The sequence below is a fragment of the Leopardus geoffroyi genome, chromosome D4, assembly GCF_018350155.1.
Source record: "Leopardus geoffroyi isolate Oge1 chromosome D4, O.geoffroyi_Oge1_pat1.0, whole genome shotgun sequence".
Taxonomy (NCBI): Eukaryota; Metazoa; Chordata; class Mammalia; order Carnivora; family Felidae; genus Leopardus; species Leopardus geoffroyi.
The window spans coordinates 89,434,448-89,453,996 of record NC_059342.1 but is presented as its reverse complement, the minus strand read 5'-3'; the positions used below and the strand labels follow the sequence as shown (position 1 = coordinate 89,453,996).

Here is a 19,549-nt window from a genome sequence, read left to right as displayed (position 1 = left end):
ACCACTAAGGGGCTCTCGGGCAAAGCCCCCCTACCAAGGGTGAGCCCCCTCTAGCAGACAGTAGCACCCTCTACACACACGGAAGCAAGGGCCAGGAGTCCAAGGGCCACCTCAGCCACTTCCGTTTGCTCCTCTACACACAGGGACAGAAAGTGTACTTCAGCGGGTTGTTAGAAATGCCGGTCGCAAGAGGTGATACAAACACGCCTGGTGGAGGACTCGCGGTTCCAGTTACTCCCCTCCCACCCTCCTCCCTGCGCCGGACTCCCGCCTGGACTCCCCCCACAGCGCCTGCGGCCCCAGAAGCCTCCGGCTCCCAACCTTCTCAAGAGAACTGGAGGGGAGGGCAGAGTTCACACTCCACACGCAAGGAGGTGGAGACAAATGACCAAGGATCCCAACCAGCCCTTTCACTGTAGCGGGGGAGGGGTGGGGGACAGCAGCAGCAGAGTGGTGTAACTGACAAATACGTACACATGTACACACGAGCACACATTCGAACACGCGCACGTAAATATGACCGAGTATCTATATATGCACACACATCCCTTAATTCAATTCCATCCAAGAAACACTATATAGAATATGGGGGATTCTGGTTAAACACGGCAAAAGGACAACAGGCATTTCTAGCTCACCCTTCCAAAACCCCCTAAAATGAAAATACACAAAGGGCACCCAAAGGTCAGGGACAATATTGGCAGACAAGAAAGACACACGGGTGGAAACTGATTTCACAGACTGAAAGATCCTGAGACAGGCCTGCAGGACACTAGAGAGAGCTCAGGAGGCACTGGGCGGCGGTGGGCACCTTGTAAGACGGGGACGCAGGGATTTGAAGGTGGGACAGCTTCTTGAAAAACCCCTCCCCCGCCTGGATAAATTAAAAAAGAGAAGTCTAGACTTGAGGATGCCAGGGTCAAAGGGAATGGAAATGAGGAAAAGACCTAAAAAAAAAAAAAAAAAAAAAGCTAGGTGAAAACCTGAGTCACAAAGCGAATCGTGGGGTGCCTCAGCCCTCTCTGCTGTGGGCCTCATTGCAGGGTGGCGGATAAACACATTCTGTCCCTTTCTCCACGTCCCTGGCAAAGATGGAGGAGTCTTCTCTTGAAAACCAATAGACACAAACACTTGGGTCTTGAGAAAAGAAGGCCGGCTTCCCACCCACTCACCCTACAGGGAGGTAGGCCACCCAGAGCCAGCCACCCCATCCTCAATCAGCTGTGTGTGCCCAAGACCACAGTCATCTGAAGGGCCTCACAAAAAGGCTGATACGAAGAACGCAGACAAAAGAACCTGGAAGAAACAGACAACACCAGGAACCAAAGATTAAAAAAAATAAAGTAACATAAAATTAGGGGCTCCGGGGTGGCTCGTCGGTTAAGCGTCTGACTTTGGCTCAGGTCATGGTTCTAGCCCCACGTCAGGCTCTGTGCTGACAGCTCAGAGTTTGCAGCCTGCTTCGGATTCTGTGTCTCCCTCTGGCTCTGCCCCTCTCCCACCTTTCTCTCTCAAAAATAAATGAATTTTAAAATAACAGTAAAAGAAAAAAAGAAAGTAACATAAAATTAATATCCTCAGAAAATCGGAAGATCCTACACCCATCCAATAAAAACAGGGTTTCTTTTCTTCAGGGACAATCAGAAAAAGCCCTAGGAAGTATTAAATACAGGATAGGCCAAACCCCACCACCTCACGTGAATCATGAGAAAAACAGCAGACAAATCTCAACTGACAGGTATTCTAGAAAATACTGGGCCGGTACCCCTCAAAACTGTCAAGGTCATCAGAAACAAGGCAAATCGGGTAACGGTCAGTCTGGAGGGAACCCAGGAGGCATGAACACTAAATGTGGTATCTTGGAACAGAAAAAGGACATTAAATATAAAAGTAACAAAATCTAAGGGGCACCTGGGTGGCTCAGTTGGGTAAGCTGCCAACTCTTGATTTGGGCTCAGGTCATGATCTCACAGGTTAGTGGGACGGAACCCCACAACAGGCTCTGTGCTGTCAGCACAGAGCCTGCTTGGGATTCTGTCTCTCCCTGTCTCTCGGCTCCGCCCCTGCGTGTGCACATGCTCTCTAATAAAATTTCAATTAATAATAACATATCAGTACTGGGTAATTAATTGGGACAAAGAACCGTACTAACGTTAGAACTTTGTAAGAGGAAAAACCGGCAGCACAGTATACAGAAACTACAACTGTTGTGTAAATCCAAACTCTTCTAAATTTTAACTTCAATTTCAATAGAAAAAATGAAAAATAAAGTGAAGAAAATCTCAGGAAATTAACAAAGAGATGAACGCTAGTCTTCCCGTCAACCCAAAATTAAAGGATGGACCCAGGAGTCCAAATTTAACCAGGAGTGATAAAAACAGAGAGGAAAAGAGGGGAGAAGAATTTATCAAATGAAAAAAACATGAAAAATCCCCAGAGCTGAAGTGCCCAAGATTGCAAGGGCACCCCTAGTGCTCAGAATAACGGACGTGAAAAGAACAGAGTACAAGGTGACATTCCAGTATTATGAGGGACAAAGAGAAGAACCCCAAAGTTTATGAAAGTACCCCACGTACCAGGTAGAAGCAATGAGAACGGCCATGAAGACTCATGAACAACAATGATGTGTGTCTGCATTTCTCATCCACATCGTTCCCCTCCCTGGAAAAGGATTTTCAACCTAGAAACCAATACTCAGCTGACCAAATCAAATATGGGCATAGAAAAAGATCCTTTCAGACTCACATGAGGACTCAAAACATATACCTTCATAGAAAGTTCCAGAGGAATATACTCTAACAAACAAGAGAGCAATCCAACACAGAAGCAAACGTCATAGATGCTAATTCTCCCTTCCTCTTTCCTAGAGGAAAAGTGATCCCGTCCTTCCCCAGCCTGAGGGGGCTGACCCAGACCCTGCTGGGGGGGGGGGGGGGTGGTATGCAGGGTCTAGAAGCCCATTCCCCTGGCTGGGCTGGGCTGTTGGCTCAGCGGCTCAGCATGGGTTCATGACCCACCCAGACAATTAACATACCTGGTTCCTCTGTCAATAACGTCCTCGTGGTTCAAGGCAGCTTAAGATAGTTGCAATTACTTGATGTTCAAATTACCCGACTGGTACACACAATGGGATCCAGGAAACAAGGGATCCAGCACAGAGGGACAAGGTCCCAGGATGACATGCAAAGGAAGCCCAAGATGGCCACTGCACGACAGGCAAGAAGATGGGGAGGGTTCCAGGAGGTAAACAGAGCTCACAGCTACCTAATGTATCTGTGCAATCTGAAAACAGCATTTGCTGCATTTTACTGAGCATTTGCAAGGAAGGAGAAGATTCAAGTTTTATTGTCATTCAATTTATCAACCAATGTATCCGTTCTGGTGTGCTTTCCCACGTAAGGAATTTTGTCTTACCTGAAATCAGAAAGATATTCTCCTGTTTTCTTCTAGAAGCTCTACTGTCTCATCTTTCATGGTCAGCTCTATGCTCTATGTAAACCTGATTCTGGATATGATTTGAGGCAGAAGATTCATTTTCCCAGTACCTTTTTTGAAAAGGCCATCTTTTCCCTTTGTCGTGAGGCACCCTTGTCGTAAACGGACTTCTGTGAAGTCTGTTTCAAGATCTCTCTTCTAACAGCCTATTGTCTATCCTTCTGACAACACTGTGCTGCCCTAATTACCGCAGCTTTTATAAAGTCTTGACATCTGGTAGGATAAGTCCTTCAGCTTTGCTATTCTTCAAGACTGCTTTATTCTTGGCTCTCCGCATTTTCGTATAAATTTCAGAATCAGTTTGTCAATTTCCAAACAAAACAACAATAAAAGAAAGCCTGCTGGGATTTTTACCAAAATTACATGGAACCCAGAGTTCAAATTCGGAAGAACTGACATCTTCACAAGGCCAAACGCTGGTGATATGAGTGGCCAGGACAGTTGCCCCGCACTGCCAGTGGACGTGCCCGTTGGTAAAATCACTGGAAAACTGGCAGCCATCCGTTAAAGCCACACATATGCCGACCCTGCGACCCAACCTTCCCATTTCTGGGTACGTACCCAACAGAACAAGTTCGCACACACGTCCAGGGATATTTGTTTGAAGGTGCACGGCAGCATCATTCGGGAATAGCTCAAAAGGGAAACTAACAGAAGCTAAAAGTCTATCACCACTAGAACAAATATATATCATACCCACATAATGGAATGCTATTCAACAATGGGAATGAATAAACTGTCACACACAAACCACACTGATGAAACTCACAGATATCACGCTGAATGAAAGCACGTACAAAAAAGAAGCAAACAGAAAGTCATTTCATAAGCATCAGGGGGCAATCCGTAACGAAAACACAGACTGGCGCAAACCTATATATGCAGAGTAACTTCAAAAAAAAAAAAAAAAATGTCATTGAAAAAAATCATTGTTAAATAGAAAACACTGGGGAAAAAAATCTCCGCACCTTGGTGGATAAAGCCCACTCAAAAGAGAGAAGATCACAGATGGTCTGATTAAGGTAGATCAGCCAACATGTTCAGAAAGGGACTACATGGCATCTGCCTGACCGGGTTGATGGAGTGCGCAACTCTTGGTCTCTGGGTTGTAAGTTCAAGCCCCACATTGGGGGGCAGAGATTACTTAAAAATAAAGTCTTAAAAAAAAAAAAAAAGAAAGAAAGAAATTACTACATATGAAACTTTAAGGAAAAACCCAAATTCTGAAAAGCAAAACTCTCTGACCACAGTGCAATAAAAGAAGACATAATGAAAGCAGAAGTAAAAAAATAACACTACCGGTTGGAAAACTTAAAACACTCTTAAAAAATTCTGAATCAAAGGGAAATTCAAAACCATAGATGCAGAATCCCTAGAAAACCACAAATGGAGGAGAGAACACTATACCATCAAAACTTTTAAAACAAATTTATACTCAAAGGAAATTTAATAATCTAAAAACTTTAAATTTCCTTTTTTTTTTTTTTAATTTTTGTCTATTTATTATTGAGAGACAGAGACACAGAGCATGAGCAGAGGAAGGGCCAAGAGATGGAGAGACACAGAATCCAAAGCAGGCTCCAGGCCCCGAGCTGTCAGCACAGAGCCCGACGCGGGGCTCGAACTCACAAACCGCGAGATCATGACCTGAGCCAAGGTCGGACACTTAACCAACTGGGCCACCCAGGTGCCCCAAAAAACTTTAAATTTCCAAGAGAAAAGAATGAGATTAAATTAAGCATCCAATTCTAGAAGTCAGAAAAAGACACAATGGAATGCAAAGGAAAGCAGAAACAATGAAGAAAAATGAACCGAAAATAATTAAATGAATGTAACTGAATACATTGGAATAAAATGGAATTAAGAACAGTTCTTTGAACCAAGAAATAAAACAGATAAACCACTGAGAAACAGTTATTTGTACCTCATTTCACAGACAGGACACCAAGTCTGTGAGGTTAAAAGAGTGGCCCAAGGTCACTATCAACAAGTTAGGACGTTGTAAAACCTGAGCCTAAACCCAGCTCAGTCTGACATTCAGGTCTGCTCTGAAGCATGGACCCATGTGGGCACCAGAGAATGACCACGTGGCCACCAGAATAAAATGCCCACAGTACCCCCCAGCTCTCCCAGTGCTCCTGGGGCCGTGGTGAGTGTCCAGGTCAAATGTGGGCTGGGGTGGGGTCTGAGGAGGCACCACGTCAGGTGAGGGACTCTAACAAGAGTCCTGTGGCCCCACAGGGTGTGCCAGCAAGTGGGGGGTGGGAGGGTGGGGAGGACAGAGAGAGAGGGAGACACAGAATCCAAATCGGGGCTCAAACTCAGGAACCGTGAGTCGGAAGGACGCTTAACCGACAGAACCACCCAGGGGCCCCTACAGGGGTCTGTCTTGAGTCTCTAAGCCACAGTACCTGAATGGTTCCAGGGACCCTGTCTTCACTCCTGACCAACTTAAAACTCTGTATGGCTCCTTTCTTCATGGGCCATGGGGTCAGTCACTACACACCCAGCTCATACGCACACAGGAATGGGCTGAAGCCTGCAGAAGAGTCTGCTAGAAATCCCTATGCAGTCTGCAGAGTTCCCAGCCAACCTCACCTTTTGAACATACGGTTAATTTACTGAGAGAAAAAAAAAAAAAGACCATTTCAATTTACAGCTGGAGACGGACACTCGGGATAGACATGCCACACACAGGCCTCCCTCTCCAGGGTCAAAACTTACCAAGGACTGGGTGCATGGGTGGCTCAGTCTGCTGAGCATCTGACTCTCGATTTCGGCTCAGGTCATGATCTCAGAGTTCATGAGATCCAGCACAGAGCCTGCTTGGGATTCTCTCCCTCTCCCTTTGCCCCTTCCCCATGAATACTCTTTCAAGTGCTCTCTCTCTCTCAAAATAAATGAACAGTGGGAAAAAAAAAAGAAACAAGAAAAAGAAAAACTTACCACAGACCTGGCAAAAAAAAAGAAATACGTAAGACATACACCTTTATTTCAGTTTCTCCTTCCTTTTCTACCTCCCGTTAATGGTAAGTTAGCAAGTGAGAAGCACTTTGCAAATGCCACCAAAATCCATGTTCTATATTGTAAGGTCTGATTGAGCAGAGAACAGAAACTGAGACGGCATCTGAATTGGACTGTTCTTTCTAACCAGATCAACAAAGCGGTTTCCAAGGGCCATGAACAGAGACACATGACTGAATCAGGTGGATTCCTGTGAACCGTCAGGGCCCCAACACCAGGAGCCGGGGCACTCGGGATGAGGCTGAACAAAATACTGACCCTGGGTGAAGCTGCTGCCGGAAAAGAGCCAGTAATGCGCGAGCTGCCCAGTCCTGGCCCTGACCACCCACAAGCACACGTCTGTTACCCTTGTACGCGCCTTCGCAACCAGTACATGTTACTACCCCGCATCCAGTGTAACAAATGCAAATAACACGACAAGTCAATCCAACTCACTAACGTGGTGGACGTCCTCCATACCGTTTCTTCTCAGCTGGCGCAAACCTAGCAGCGGCCCGTGGTCTTCGAGTTTCAGCCCACCAACGTGGGAAGTTTCCATATTATGCTGTAGCTCACTCTCTTAGTACACTGGGGTCATCTTTCCAAGAAAACACATACAGATCTATCTCATCGTTTGAATGCCTAATCGTATTTCACGGTGTATCTGTGCCTTTACCCACTGCCCTACAGACAGATACATAAACGACTTCCAGCTGTGTGCTATGACAAATAATGCTACAGCCAACATCGCAGTCCACACACCTATACGCACTCGGGCCAACACTTGCGGACCATCTGACATTTCCACGGAGCAGGTTTCTAGTTTGTACCCAAGGAGTTGAGAGGCAGCAGATGAGAGCTGTAACCCCGCCCGGCACTGCGGACTCCAGACCCTTCCCCAGGTGAACCTCCCAGGAGACAGATGCCCTCTGGCAGGGGCGCCCTGAGGGCTGCAGAACGCGCCCCACTTGCAACAAAACGAAGACCCCATCTTGCAGCCCTCCTCCAACGGTGGCACCCTCGTGGCTGCACCCTGAGGAGGCAGGGGGGAGGCAGCGGTGGCCTCCTGACAAGCCCCAAAGGAGACTCCCTAGCAACAAGTCATGCCACCCGGAGGTGATGCGCCCTTTAATCCGGCGAGGAAATACTTCACCAGGCTGCCTCAATCATGGTCACAACTGCACAGAGGACCCTGCTAACCACCACAGAGGTGGGTGTCCTAACTATCACACCCACGTGGAGGCCACAGGTGAAGGAAGAACAGGCCCAGGTCACTCCGTTCTGTGTTCTGTCACTCAGCAACTCATGTCCACCCAGAGGCGAGCCACACACACTAGGGGGTGTGCTTCCGCAGAGACGTTTCATCAACAACTCAGCCCCTGCAAATCCACCTTCTCTTTGAAGAAAATAAATTAACAAACCCAAATATGCTGAAGGCAGGGGCGGGGGCGGGGGGGGGGTGCTAAAAGGGCTCAGTTGGTTTAAATGATCTCCAACAAAGCCCGAAGCACTAGAGCCCCGGAACCCACAGGCTATTTATTCCCCCAAGCCTCAGACACCACAGGAAACCCAGGATGATTACAGCCACTGGGCCTCCAATCGGGCAAGACCAGGTCTGAAGTAACAAAAAGGAAGAACCCAAAAATAAGGGCCAAGTGTCCCCAGGGGCTCTCACAGGCGCGCCAAGCCAGTCACAGGTCAAAAGGAACATGTGAGCCCACGGCTGACACACCAACTCCACTCCCTTATTATTCGTAACAGGTCTTAGAGACGTCACCCCCACCGATGGAGCTCTATTCTCACAAACCCCGGGCCCCCTCCCCGCTCCATCGTCTCCGCCACCATCCCTGAGCCACCACAGGCCGTGTGTGCTGCTCTCCACCCTAACAAGTTCACACCACAGACCACACGGCCCACCTTGTTCCCCACTCCCCGTGTCAACACCGAATCGCACAACCGCAAGATCTCTGCAGGGCCACACTGGCTCATTAAATCTCCTCTTGCCGCTGCTCAGTATGACCCGCACAGTGTCATGACTCACCGGGGGTGCAAGGAACCACAAGGGCCTTTTGTTTTATTCCTTAAGAGAACAAGAAAGGACCCCCACGATAATATATAGATTATATAAATACATAATATAGGAAATATTATCTAAATCTGTAACACAGGCAATTATACATTTAACATATACATTAAAAAAACAACATATATGGAAACCACATATAAAATGTCTTTTATTTACCTTTGTTTATATTAAGATATACCTATAAGCACCTATTAGCTCCTACTTTCCAGTGGTCACTTCCGATGTAGAATTCATATGCATAAAGCATTCCCATTAGTGGAAAACAAAATTGCTCTCAAGACAGCACTCATCAACTGATCTGAGAAAGGGACGGCGGTCTATGGCCATCCCACCCCGAACGCGCCCTATCTCATCTGAAAGCAGAATAGTGGGCGGGAAGAAGTGACTCATTTTCTACTTTGGGCACTTCTAACGCGTTTGGGCATTTTTGTAACAAGCCTGTGTCATTACCGATACATTGTTTTTAAGGTCTGGGTAAACTGAGCAATACAGAATCAACACCTTACACTGTTGGAGCTGAGTAGGTGCCGTGGTCACCGCAACACCGTTCGACAGGTTTCATCCCCATCTGGCAGGAAACGGAGGCTCCAAGGGATGAATGGCACTTGTTCAAGGTCCTCCAGCAAGTAAATGGAAATGATGGAAATGAACACTCCCGTTTGCCTGATGCCGAGACAGGTCGTAGCCCAGCAAGCTGCAGGGCCTCCCTTGCACCCGTGAACTGCCTGAGTGCACCTATCTTTATTCCTAGCAAGACATTTACCTGCAACAGCACAGGGCGCCAGCAAGTGACCAGATGCCAGTATTTACCTTGAACGAAGACAAGTATGGCAGAAAGTGCTCCGATGCACCTGCCCCTCGGGGAGGCCCCTGCTTAAGGTGTCTGAGCTCCTGGAGGTGAAGACAGGGGCCATCTGATTTGGGTCTAAGTCTTCTGCACGTAGCACAGGACTTAGCACACTATTAGAAACAGCCACATCTAGTAAACAAATGAGCCCCAAGTGTATACGCCTGCCTACTCCAAACCCCCAGGCCCTTGACTAGTGCTGTATCCAGGAACCATTAATAGCTACTGTTTACTGCGAGCCTGCTTGCCTCCTGCCTGGTACCTTCTACACACTTTGGTACAGGACCCACTGAATCCCTCCCCCTTCCAGGAGGATGGCATTACTACCCCCCCCCGTTTTGCAGACAAGAACAGAGACTCCAAAAGACTAAATAACCTTAAATCACCCAGCTCACAAGTGGATGGACGAACTTGGATATGAAGCCAGTGGACCTCAAAGCCGAGGGCTACTCTCCATCAGGAAAGGGAGCAGAGGAGAGGGCAAGGCATTCCCAACTCTGCCAGCGACTGCTTCCAGTTCAAGCTAACAATAACAGCCCTCAAGGGCAGGAGCAGTATAATCCCAAAGGGTACCTCCCCTGGGTACAAGCACAAATCCTTCCCAACCCCGCCTGATGAAATACCATCCAGGCACTTCCAGGGGCTTCCTTTCTGCAGTCACTTCGCCCAGGAAGTGTGCTTTCCTTGAATAGCTAGAAGGGAGAGAGACGTGGGCCCTGAAGCCAAGCGGTTGAGCGGATCTGCCTAAGAGCCATTATCAGGAAATGCAACGGAGAGCTGGCCTCCAAATAAGTTCCACACAGTAAGAAATATTAACAGCAACAAAACCACCAAGGGCTGCAAAACGGGAGCCTCAGAAATCTCCAGAGAGGCTAGGCTCCAGTGTGTAAAGGCTGGAAGAAAACATCTGTGCCAAGAGGCTACCTGTGCCTCTCTCCACAACCTCCTTCTGGTTCCCACCCTGACCTTCCCCCAGTGAGGTGCCCAGGGCACCACTCCAGCACCAGAAGACCACAGTGAATACTGCTTCCATGAAAAAACCCTAAGATTCGACACTGACTACTAGAGCAAGTCCGAAACAGTGACTGCTTTTGATTTGGGAAACCGTGCTCATTCATCCAAAATGACAAGTTAAAGGCTATAGGGTTAGTAAAGTCCACAGTCCAGAAACACCCGCTCTCAGATTTATACTATTATTTACAAATGGGCACGAGGTCGGGTTTAAACTTATTCTTATTTTTGAGAGAGAGAGGGAGAGAGAAAGTGTGAGTGGGGTAGGGGCAGAGAGAAAGACGCACAGAATCCGAAGCAGGCTCCAGGCTCCGAGCTGTCAGCACAGAGCCCGATGTGGGGCTTGAATCCACGAACCGCGAGATCATGACCTGAGCTGAAGTCGTATGCTTAACCCACTGAGCTTCCCAGGTGCCCCTGACACAAAGTTTTTTGAAGAGGAATTTAGCAGAATTCTTTCCAAAAATGCTATTCATCTCGAAGGGTCCACACTACAGAAACACATGCAATTATGTACAAGTTATACATTTCTCAAGAGAAAATTGGCAGAATTTTACCAAAACTGTGCAATATCCAAAAGTTAGAAACAGCCCCAATGTCCACCAGTGGGAAACAGATTAAACCAAGTGTATGCACAAAACATCCATCCTCTGCATTGCTACAACAGACGACGTAATCCATCTGTACGGACTGTCGTGGCATACACGTGCACGATTTTTTTCTGGAAGGAATGACAAACTTCTCACGGTGGTTTCTCTACAGAGAGACTGGGGAAGAGCCCTTACACTTTTAATACAGCGTAACTTTCCTAACTGTTTTCTTGAAAAAAGTCAACTGGAAATGTCTGAGTCGTGGGATTACTAGCTGTTTTCGTTTTTCTTCATACGCTTGTAGATTTTTTAAAAGCTTCAGAAGTATTATTTTAAAAATGTTAGAAGCGGAACACACTGGTACGCATTAATATGAAAACATGCTCTTGATGTGTTTAAGAATGCACATTGTGGGGGGCGCCTGGGTGGCTCAGTGGGTTAAGCGGCCCGCTCTGGGTTTCGGCTCAGGTCACGATCTCCCGCTGACAGTGCAGAGCCTGCTTGGAATCCTCTGGAGAGCATTCGCACGCGCTCTCTCTCCGCCCTTCCCCCCACCCTCAAAATAAATAAACTTAAAAAAAAAAAAAAAAAAAAAAGAGTCGAGTCTGGGAGGATAAACACACTGAGCCGTAAACAGTAGTTACTGCCTGGAAAGCTAGAGGAAAGAGCTTTCATTTTCCCTCATACACTTGCTTTTTCTTTCTTAATGAGTGTGTATACTTTCGTAATTAATTTTCTATCAGGGAAAAAAAAAAAATTCCACTTTCTGCCTTAGGACAACGTTTCCACTGTCCCCAGCTATTTCTGAACACTCAGCCCATTCACTCCCCCGGCAGGTCGGCCAGGCAGCACCGCTCCCAGACAGGCCTATGTTTCTGTAGCGCCTGAAACAGAGCAGTTCTTTAAGCTCTGAACTGTATGTAAACAACACCTGCCGAAAAAAGCGCTGGAAGGGCACAAAGGAGCCGTGGAGAGAGTGGAAAGAGTGCCGGGGATGACCTCCTTTTCCCAGTTGGTCCTGCGGCAACGCATCCCATCCTTCTACACAAAGAGATGATCTCGAAGCCCCGGTGGGAGAGGTCGACTCGCGCTTCCGAAGTCCTGTCTGCCCTCCCCCGGGCTGGCCACCAGCCACAGCAAAGTACTCGCCTAACAGGTTCCCGTCCAAAGGGCTCTCGCGTTCCGCAAAGCAAGCTGACCGGCAAGTTTTCTACCGTGGCTCACACGGTTCTGATTCCAACTTAGGAACACATTTTTAATACTCCAGGGGGCTTGGCATACTGTTTTCAACAGGTGCCTGGTTCTTTTTAAGAATTTTTTTTTTTTTCTTAAGGCAATCTCTACACCCAACATGGGGCTCAAACTCACAACCCTGAGATCAAGAACCACATGCTCTTGGTCAGGTGCTGATTTCAAGTCTGCTGTCGTTTCCAGAAGGTCTTCCCTGACCACCCCACACCCAGGCTGGGATGGCCTTGACTCCCACGCACCTCATCTGCAGCTCCACTGCTTCCGCACCTGAGCCCCCTCCCTGTGTCAGACACAGAGCACAGCAAACAGGAAACAGAATGCTGCTTCCTGGCCCCCCCTCCCTCACTCACCCCACTGGGGAAAACGTACCCGTCAATAAAGAGCAAAACTGCATTCAAAAGCTGTCATCACTGACAGATGAAGGGGTAAACAAAATGTGATATATAAACAGAACATGGAATACTACTCGGCCACCAAGAGGAACGGAGTTCGAACACCCGGCACAGCCTGGGCAAACCCTGAAAGCATGAAGTCAGACACAAAAGGGCCAATAGTGTATGATTCCTCTCAGACAGACATAAAGCAGACGGTCGCTGCCAGGGGCTGAGGGACGGGAAGTGAGGAGTCAGTGTGTTTGACGGGCACAGAGTTTCGGTTTGGGAAGGTGACAACTTTCTGGAGGGGGGTGGCGGTTACACAACACTGTAAATGTACTTAACGCCACTGATCGTACACTTAGAAATGGCTAAAATGATAAACCTTACGTATATTTCACAATAAATCAACTGTTTAGGAAAGTGTATTTAAAGTTGTGAAAAGAACTACAGAGAACAGCAACGGAGAAAAGGAAAGAATCAAGGGAGATGATGACACAATCGGGTTGAGAGGTCCGGAGGCCTCTTTAAGGAGGGGCTCGCTTTCTCCCCACTGGACAAGCTCCCAAGGAACACAAACGTGGCACCAACAGCCATGTGGCCTCAGACTGGTAAATGTTGAAGTCAAGACACTTGGTTCAGACTCAACCCAGTAGATGGATTAAAACCCCAAACTTCACTCATCAGACAGCTTAGCCAGGACTGAAACGGCCAGGTCCGAGACACCCAGAACTTGGTGGCTCAGGCAGGAAGCCACCTTGGGAGTCAAAAGGGACAAGGGCTAAAGGAGAAAACAGAACTGAAGAAGGAGCCTGCATTCTCTCTGGCCAGGAAATGCCACTTATAGGAAATCATGAGCAACATACACCAAGATTTACATGGGAGGATGTGCCCTAAAATTCTGTTTACGTGAAGGAAAAAATGGGTAACAACAACTTAAATTCTAACAACAGAATTTAAAAAAATCATGGCAAATCCATATAAAGCAATTACACAGTTACTAAAACGTTTTCCGGGGGCCTAGTTGGCTCAGTCAGTGAAGCGTGCAACTCTTGATCTCAGGGTTGTGAGTTCAAGCCCCGTGTCGGGCAGAGAGCTTACTTAAAAAAAAAAAATAAAATAAAGTAGGGGCGCCTGGGTGGCTCAGTCAGTTAGGCGTCCGACTCTTGGTTTCGGCTCAGGTCATGATCCCACGGTTTGTGGGTTCAAACCCTGCATCAGGCTCTGTGCTGACAGTGTGGAGCCTGCTTGGGATTCTGTCTCTCCCTCTTTCTCTGTTCCTCCCCTACTTGTGCATGCACGCACTCTCTCTCTCAAAATAAATAAACTTTAAAAAATTAAAAACATAAAATGAAATAAAATAAAAATATGTTCTCGATAAGTTAAGAAAATACACTCTAACGGTAAGAACTATAAACCATGGGGGCACCTGGGCAGCTCAGTCGGTTGAGTGTCTGACTTTGGCTCTGGTCATGATCTCGCGGTTCATGAGTTCGAGCCCCACCTCGAGCTCATGGCTCTCAGCGCAGAGCCTCTGTCCCCCTCTCACGGCCCCTCCCCCATCTGTGCTCTTTCAAAAAATAAATATAAACATTAAAAAAACCAAGAACTGGGGCGCCTGGGTGGCGCAGTCGGTTGAGCGTCCGACTTCAGCCAGGTCACGATCTCGCGGTCCGTTAGTTCGAGCCCCGCATCGGGCTCTGGGCTGATGGCTCAGAGCCTGGAGCCTGTTTCCGATTCTGTGTCTCCCTCTCTCTCTGCCCCTCCCCCGTTCATGCTCTGTCTCTCTCTGTCCCCAAAAAAATAAATAAATGTTAAAAAAATAAAAAAAAGAAAAAGAAAGAAAAAAACCAAGAACTATAAATTGTGAACAGCGTATATAGTATTTTCCTAACTTTGAAAAAACAAATACGTAAGCCAAGGAAAAAAAATACACCAGTCTTGTCTGTAGTTCTCTCCATATGGTGAGCTTAGAGGTGTTTTATATTTTTTTATCTTTATTCTTTCAGTATTTCCCTTTTTTTTCTTTAATAAAGATGTTATTCTTATGAGTAGGGAAGAATGTACTCCTAGGGCCTTGCACAACGCCTGGCAAACAGTACACGCTCAAGGAGTAGCTGGTGCAGGACAGTGACTCTTAAAGGCGCTACATACTGCCTCGCCTCGCCGCACCGCCACCGAGAGGAAAGAGGCTGAGAGGGAGAAAGGATCCAGAGCCCGAGCTCCAAAACCAGCTGCAGAGGTGGGAGAAGAACGTGCTCTCAGAGGGAACGTGAAGGGCCGCCAGCAACCTAAGATAGACCTCACTCTGCCCACAGACCGCTCCCGCTGCAGGCAGAGAGCTCTACAAACCAGTGCGGCTGCCAGCATCATACAGAAGCAACCCAGCCCTCAGCTCAGGCCACACGGGGCGGGGGACAGAAAACAAAATCAACAAGTACAGCTAACAGCAACACTCAACCCGGACTTCTGGCTCAAGTCACCAGAGCAAGCCTCTCTCCCGGGGCCGAGGCTTCGCACACGCCAGCCACAGACACGATCGGTGACACAGATCCGACAACGGAGCCGGGGTCTTGGAGCTCCCAGGTGAGGCGGCCTGGTCCAAACGGCACCTTTGAAGCCTAAAAGCTTGTCATCCACAATTTCCGTCCACCAGAAAGCTCTCGGTCTTTCTCATCCGTCCTGAGCACCACAAGCTTTATTTCTCCGTCCAAATGACAGACCAAAGGTTCCCAAGTCCACACAAGGCCCAGAAAAAAACGAGACTTTCTTAAGAAACTTGAGTTACGACTTTAAAAGCAGTCTGGTTACCCCTGACCGAACTCCTGACATTCAGAGCACAAAGCCCCACAGCTCTCTGCCAGAGACTATTTTTCAAGGGGAGCGCACGGCCTTAAAATCTAGTGTAGATAGGCCCCACTTAAGATCTGCCTGCCCCATAACAAGACACATACGCTTGATAGTAGAGAAGCCTCATTATCAAATTTAGAAATACATGTCCTGACCCACCCGGCCTATTCTGGTGTGAAACAGAAACCAACACAGAAATGATCAATCTTAAATGGTAGAATAATGAGACATCCAACCAGCACACAGCCATTAGCAACATGAGTCAGTACTTTGTGCAAGCCAAAAAAAAAGAGAAAAAGAATAATCTTTCAAGTACAATAAAATAATCCTTCAGGAGAAAAGAGAACTGAAATTTAAAAGGGGGTGGGGGATGGTGAAGGGGCACAACAAAAATCCCTCGGCAGGGCCCCAGGCAACCAGTCTGTGCTGGAACTAGTTCTGACTTGCCATTCCTGAAATTCTACTCTCCCAGGGCTTTCTGGCTCTCCCTTCCCCAGGCTCTTTACCCATTTGGGCTTGAAGGAGACTGCAAAGGACCCAGGCCGCTGCAGGCAGGCCCGCACAATGGGCAGAAACATGGCCCCTCCATAAAGCCTTGGGTAACTGAAATTCACAGGTAATCCAAAAGCTTAAGGGGAAGGACGGCGGCTTCTTCTCCTTCCCTAAGTAATAGTGCGGGGCCAGACCTGGCCACAATGAAATCAGATAGAAAAGACAGGCCAAGAGGCAGGAAGCTGGGAAAACTAAAGACAGGACCCCCGCTAAGATGTCTTCAGTCCCGCAGCCAGTGGGCCTGGAGGAGGTTCCAAGGAGGTTTTAAAAAAAAAAAAAAAAAAGAGAGAACACAACAAAACCACGATGGTTGGGGGAATGCCAGAATGTACCAAAACAACTGCCCAGGAGACTGCAGAAGCACAGTAAGCCCAAGCAGAGCGTCTCCAGGGCCGTCTACAAACACGCTACAGGTGTGGCCCAGACATAACCTGGGTCTTGGCCCTCACCTACGACTGAGACCGGGGGTCAGTTTCCCTTGCATTAGCCTCAGTCCAACCTATGGTCTCTAATAAACACCACGGGGCAGCCTAGCTGTTCTAGGCCGTTCTATTGCTTCCAGGCCCCGAGTAGTGGCCGTGACACGCAAATACTAGCTAAGGACAGAATCTGGGGTGGGGAAGTCACGGTGCCATCAGCCAGGAGAACAGGAGAAAAAGTTCAGGAGCTGAGAAAGGATGAGAAAAGCGGGAAATCAACAAGAACAAGATACATTCTCGTCACCCTCCCACAGAACGAAGCGGTTTGCTGTACAGACAGAATATGAGGCTCACAAGAGCCCCAACAGATACTCCAGGCAAGGCATAATCATTCCCATTTCACAGATGCAGCAGCCGCGGCTCAGAGACTTGCCGAGGGTAAGCCGATGAAGACCAGAACGCAGGCTCCAGGAGAGACACTCGCCCGAGCAGGCACAGGCTCCCCAAGTGGTCATCTGCCATCCCCAAAGGAAAGCAGTCATCCTCCAAAGTCCCCGGCCTCTCTCGCTGTTCTAAGTCTGCCTTAAACAAAGCTGTAAACGTGCCTGGGAGGGGGCAAGCAGCCCAGACCCGAGGACACGGACTTACTACCATCAGTTCCTGGGAGCGCCACACGCTACTCTCTCCCATCCTTGTCTCCCCATAGAGGCTGAGCACCGAATAAGCCAAGTGCTCCAGAGACGTCCGGTGCCTTCCATTCCTCTCCCGTCCACGCCTTAGCCCAGCACCTGTGGCATCTGCACCAGCTCCATCAGGTCAGTCAGCCCTACGGGTGGCATCACGGTGGCTAAATTCCATCCTAGGGCTTGATGGCAGTTGCAGAAACTACTACTAAGCACTAACCTGCGGGCCGGGCCCTTCCAGATCTTTCACCACCTCCCTAACTCTACAAGGTGGAGGATGCGAAATGTAGGCCAATGACGGCTGTCCGAACCCTACATTTCTCTGGCAGAAGGATTTGCACCCCGAAGCCTGGGCCTCCCCAGGCCCTCTTTGCATCACAGCGCTGTGTGCAGAGCTAAAAGGCTCAGTTACATTCGGAGAAACCACGCTCCGACTTCACACGGCTGGTTCCAGAAACCAAACTGGATAAATGTGTATACAGCCACACAAAATGCACAGAAAATCTTAAGGGGGGGGGGGGGGGGGGCGGAGAAAAACCCCGTAAACCAAAGGCTTCTAAAGGTCTCTCCCTGGCAGCCATTGAGCAAATGACACCGTCTGGGGAGCCTCCCCAGCCCCCGTTTCCCCCCACTTCCTCCGAGCTACCCATTCCCTTGAAAAACACCGCCTCTTCTCGCCGAAAGGTGGGCTCGGACCTCCCGCGGTATTGAGAGAGGGAGGGAGGAAAGAGAAAACCGCCTTCCAGCTTTGTGTGTGGGCAAATCCACTCCAGAGGCCCACGGTCTCAACAGCGCTGCTCCTCACTCCGGCGAAAGGGGGGAAAAAGGAAAAAGAAGGAAGGAAAAAACCCCATCTGGCAGGCCCTGAGGAGCGACATCCTGTTTATTATTAAACACGCTCAGTAGCAGAGCATGGAGTATTTCGAAAATAATCCTGTCGCTGGCGCACCGAAAGGGCGGCCGGCGGCGGCGGCGGCGGCGAGCCCCCTGCCCCCTGCGCGCCCCCGGCCGGCGACTCGGCGAGGGGGAGGGGCACCGCCGCGCCCCCCGCCGCCCCCCACACCTCCCGCCGGGGAATGGGGGGAGGGGGGCGCCCCGACCCCGGGACTCCCGGCCGGGGTGGGGCCTCTGCAGGCCGGCCCGGGGGGAGGGGGAGGGGGAGGGGGGGCGGGGGGCGCAGGAAGGCCGCCCCGGCTACTTCCAGGCCAGCGGGGCGCTCCGGGCCGCCGGCCCCCGGCGGGCGGGAGGCGGCCCCGGGACGCGGCGACCCCCCCCCCCCACCGCCCCGCCGGCCCCGACCCCGCCCGCCCGCCCAGGCCGCGCGGCGCCGCACAACAATGGCGAGCCCGGGCCCGGCCGCCCGCCGCCCCCGGGCCGCCCCGCCCGGCCCCGCGGCCCTCGCCCCGGCCGGCGGGGCCCAGGCGGCGGCGCGCTCGCGGACGGCGGGCGGCCGGGCCCGGGCTCGCCGCTGTCAGTCAGTCAGTCAGCCGCCGCCGAGACAAAGCCCCGCCGGGCCGCGCCGCCTCCATCTTAGCGCCCGACCGCCGCCCCGGCCCCCGGCCCCCGGCCCCCGCCCCGCGCCGCCACCCCGCCGCCCCGGCCCACCTGGTCTGGTTCCGCGGGCGCGACTGGGCCGGGCGATGGCGGTCGGGCGGCGGTCGGGCGCGGAGGCGGCGGGATGGCGGCGGATTGCGAGGCGGCGGCGCGGCTGCTCGCTCCCTCGCTCCCTCCCTCCCTCCCTCCCTCCCGGGCTCGCTCGTCGCTCGCTCGCTCGCTCGCTGGAGCCTCGGAGCCTGTGTCTCGCCGCTCGCCTCCCTCTCGCGCTCGGCTCCCCGCCCCCCGCCTGCCGCCGCCCCCGCCTCCTCCGGGCCTCCTCCTCCCGCCGCCCGCCCGCCCGCAGCCGCGCCTCGGCCCGCGCAGCGCCCCCTGCCGCGCCGCCCGCCCGGAGGGGGGGGTGGGGCTGGGGGCCCCGGGAGGGGAGGGGCCGGGCGGCGGGGGGAGGGGCGCCGGGTGAGGCGGGGGCGGGGTGGGCCCCCCCCCCCTCCCCGAGGAGGCGAAGGGGCCGGGCAGCGTAGGGGAGCGGCACGGGAGAAGGGGGTTTGGGGTTCGGGGGAGACGGAGGGGAAGGGGCACCGGAGAAGGGGGGGGAGCTGGGGTCCCGGGAGGGGAGGGGAGGGGCCGGGCCAGGCAGCGGGGGCGGGGGAGGGGCACGGGAGGAGCGGGGCTGGGGTCCCGGGAGGGGAGGAGCCGGGCAGCGGAGGGGAGGGGCACGAGAGAAGTGGGGGGCTGGGGTCCCAGGGAGACAGAGGGGAACGGGTACGAGAGATGGGGGGCTAGGGTTCTGGGGTGGCTGAGGGGGCTAAGGGGGAAGGAAAAGGGCCGGAATTG

General features: G+C 51.0%; 1 protein-coding gene across 12 annotated transcripts in view; it reads right to left on the bottom strand.

The window, feature by feature from the left end:
- PRRC2B (proline rich coiled-coil 2B) overlaps positions 1-19,001 on the bottom strand; it is an 88,438-nt gene extending 69,437 nt beyond the window's left edge. For 9 of the 12 annotated variants that reach the window (XM_045468103.1, XM_045468110.1, XM_045468107.1 and 6 more), the window contains exon 1: positions 18,767-18,997. The gene's annotated coding sequence lies outside the window, so the exon portion shown is untranslated. Of the gene's footprint in view, positions 1-17,826; positions 18,076-18,766 lie in introns of those variants that run through there. The other 3 variants (XM_045468104.1, XM_045468116.1, XM_045468106.1) reach the window with 3 other exon arrangements.
- Between the last annotated feature and the right edge of the window lie 548 nt (positions 19,002-19,549).